This window comes from Phalaenopsis equestris, unplaced genomic scaffold, assembly GCF_001263595.1.
Source record: "Phalaenopsis equestris unplaced genomic scaffold, ASM126359v1 Scaffold000036, whole genome shotgun sequence".
Taxonomy (NCBI): Eukaryota; Viridiplantae; Streptophyta; class Magnoliopsida; order Asparagales; family Orchidaceae; genus Phalaenopsis; species Phalaenopsis equestris.
This window is the reverse complement of record NW_018164478.1, coordinates 277,525-281,488: the sequence shown is the minus strand read 5'-3', so window position 1 is coordinate 281,488 and position 3,964 is coordinate 277,525.

Sequence of the window (3,964 nt, the reverse complement as noted above, 5' to 3'; positions counted from 1 at the left end):
AAATGATGAAATTAATTTGAAGAATTTATTTATTTTTATTGTGTTAGTGCTTGGGGGGGATCTAAAAATAAGCAAGCATATTTGTCGTACAAGCAATACAAGATGAGTAGTGTTGAATTCAGATTTGTCCTATGAGACATGCCAAAGAATTGGAGCAGTAGGGACCGTGAGGGAGCAAAAATTTTTCTGTGCAGACTCCTGACGTAATTCTATGTGCGGCGCAGGGTATTCCTGAATTATTTTCAGGTTATTTCTGGGTTATTTTCAATAATCCCGAAATAACCCATAAATAACCTAGTTATTTATGGGTTATTTCGGGATTATTGAAAATAACACATAAATAACCTGAAAATAACTCAGGAATAACCTGCACCGCACGTAGAGGTAGGTCAAGTGTGGAGGTAGGTCAGGTGTCCGGACAGAAAATGCGCGCGTGAGGAAGAGGTAGAGAGAGACAGAGGGAAGAGAGAATGAGAGACATAGGGGGAGAGAGAATGAGAGTGCACATAGATTTATCCCATAGAGGCGAATGAGTTATTCTTGGGCTCTGTGACCCATTTTATTTATTGTAACTTGTATGTGGAAGTTACAAGAAAGAAGTGGAGAGATTTCTCCCTATAGAAGATAAAGCTAAAGAGAAGAGCCAAAAGGCAAAAGACCAAAAGAATTGGTACTATCGACTTAAAGATGATCAAGCTCAACTGATCAAGCCGAAGAGCAGTTGGGAGATAGGACCGTACATGTAAAATATCAAGAATATCTTGTACAGCCCCATTAAAGCAAGGAAAAAAATGTAACATCGTTATGGTGTACTCTCTTCCTTAAAATAGGGAGATTACTTTATGAATAAAGATGATGGACATGATTTACATTATATTTTACTATACACTCTCCCCTCTCTCTCTCTCTTCTTATACTCTATTTTTTAGGCGTGATTCATGGAGAAATCAGAATTCAACATCCTAAAATGTGTGGTGAGTGTGGATCATGTTATAGATAAAAAGAGGAGCAACCCACAGAGAAGAAACCCTCAATAAAGATACCAACAACATGGAGTGAATAAGAGAATTTGTGAACCACTAGATCCAGGATTTGATGGATCAAATGTTGGATTTCATCTGAGAAGCAACGACTAGGTGAAGAAAGCAGTACCACTGAGAGAAAGGGCTAGCACAAAATGGTTGAAGAGTCCCCCACTCTATGATGGGAAAGTGACTTCCAATATTTTGATAGTGTTAGGTTAGCATTGGTTGATTGACATCAGTTCTGGCGTATTGAGGTGCCCCAATAGCCTAAAATTTATTTCTCGGTAAATCTTTGAGGTCGAGCCCCTAGAGATGTTCAAAATCCTAACACTCGAGTCTTACCAGGCAGAACCCATCCAACCTACCAATGTCTCATTTGATGTCAATTGTGTGTTTTTTGAAGATCAAAAACAAATTGAAGTGGCGTCTTCTCTTTATCACTCAGAGAGAGTCCAGTCTTAGTTGATTCAATGCATTATTGTTAGGAGTAATCATATCTTCTGCTGATTTTAAGCGAATATTTATGGCGCAGTTGGCCAGCGTCTGAAAGCCTCATAAAAACTTGAAGGCCCTCATATAAATTCAAGTAGGACAAAACAAAAGCCTTTAATTGTTATACAAATGCTTTCTGAAGATGTTGGAAATGTTGATCTGAAAGTTGTGGCCACCCATGTTGTCATAGCTCAAGGATTGAAGAATGGACCCTTTCAATACACGCTAGGCCCACATCAACCAAAGACCCTAACTGAGTTGTTAAAACTAGCCAACAGACATATATTGGTTGAGGAATAAAATTCTTCCCCTGCGTCATTTAGAAGCGAGCAAGCCAACTGTCGTCCACCAAAGAGAACCACAAGTGGAGAAAGGTAAGAACATAGCCATAATCCAGACAACTCAACTCGAGCTCACCTCAAAGATTCATAGAGACAATTAGATAACTAAGCAACCTACACTCATCATCTAGGAAGTCAAATTGGGAACGTGTGGCCTAAAGTAAAATCGATATTTTTGTTTTTCAATAAATAATATTTATGATGCTGACCAAAGGAAAGTCATTACCTTGGACATGAGGTGTATATGATTTGAATATCTTCCATCCATTAAAAATTTTGTGCATTGGTGATAGAGATTTTTTTTATTTGAGTGTATCTATCATAGATCTTAGAAGATTTCTATCTAAATAATCAGATAATACATTTGAAGAATAATAACTCTTCGAGGCAAGGAACTATTACCTTGAAATGGATATGATCATTTGGATGATGAAATTCCTTAAGATTTATGAGTCTATAGAACCAAAGGTTTTTCACATACCTTACGAGTGTAAGATATGATTTATTTTATTTTGTGATATACTATTTCTGCAAGGATAAGCCTTCATCGTTAATTAAATCTCTAGAGCTGAGAGTACCAGATAAAAAATCTCAATTAAAATATTGGCTTATATTATTTAGGAGTTCAAATTTGAAAATTTCAAAATTGGAATTTTCAAGGGTGATGGATGGATCCTAGTTTAAAATCTTTGAAGAAATTGAGCTCAAAAGTTGGGATTTATGATTCAATGATTGTGTGTAATAGAAAGGGCCAAAAAAAGGGTCATCCCAATGATGAAGGTTTACCCAGAAGATTCATACTTGATGATCATTGAAGAGTTCTGAATTTAGTAAAGATCACAATGAAATCAAAGGATTTGAAATGAGTTAGATGATTTTGATTGATTGGGAGATTTGAGGTTGAGGGTTTGAATTAGGAAAAAAAAGATTTGAAAGATTAATTTTGAGAAGTTTAGGAAGGGTCCCATATTAAGGGGTAGAATTTTGTGGGAAAGATTTCTAGATGGAGGTGAAACCCTAATTTTGACATAAAACTAAACTCTGTAAGGAATCTGAATAGGTGAACTAACCTATAATTTTGGAATAATAACCCCGGTCAAGATGCCAATTGCATTCAATCATCCCAGGATGTCCTTCAACCATAAATCAACCATATAACTAGAATCTTCACTTAGCATCATAACAACAATAAGTGAAGAGTTTCTTAGCTAAAAGAGATTAGAGATGCATTCATCTGTAACTAAGAGATACTTCATCCTAGAGTACTTACATAATATTAATGGTTAAGATAATTTCGTTTATATTTTCTAATTCTTAGCCCTAACTAAGGTACCTATTAGTCAAACCTAGGCTCACAACAAAATCAGATCTAGAGGCAATATGACATTTTTTTTATGCGAGATTTCACTCCCAAAAACTTCAACACCTAGGTTTCACTCAAAAAAATTAAATCAATCTAATTATACAATATTTCACTCTCAAAAACTTCAAACACTAGGTTTCACAGGAAATAAATAAATAAATCTTAAAAAAAAGTTAAGAGAATTTAAGCTAAGAGCCCAACCTGAAGATAAATATGAAATAGTGAAGAAAATACACTCAAAGATGACTCCTCGGTAACCTCACAAGCAAACAAGCAAAAAAATCGAGCAACCAAGCAAGAATGTCGATCAGTCGATCAAATGCATACTCACTGAGGTGTTTATCAAAGACAAATATAAGTACAAATTAGAGAAAAAAAAATAAACAAACCCTAAGCCATCGCAAGTCGTGACCGAAAACTTTTCGCGAGAAAAAAAAAAGGAAAAATTATTCCTTGCGGACACCGCATGCAGAGATGTATGCGGTGTCCGATCTCCACTGTCGATCACCGCTTCGGTGGGATTTTAAAAAAAAAATTGAAAGTGGGTCCCACCATTTACGGTGATCTGCGGTGGAGATCGGACACCACATGCATCTCTGCATGCGGTGCCCGCATGGAATAATTTTTCAAGAGGCCGAAGTAGGAGAGGCGGGTTACCCGAAAGCTTACTAGAGAAGAAAGAGAGACCGATGACAGCAGTGTTAACGGGTTATGGGGATTAGTGTTTTTAGTTTATATATATA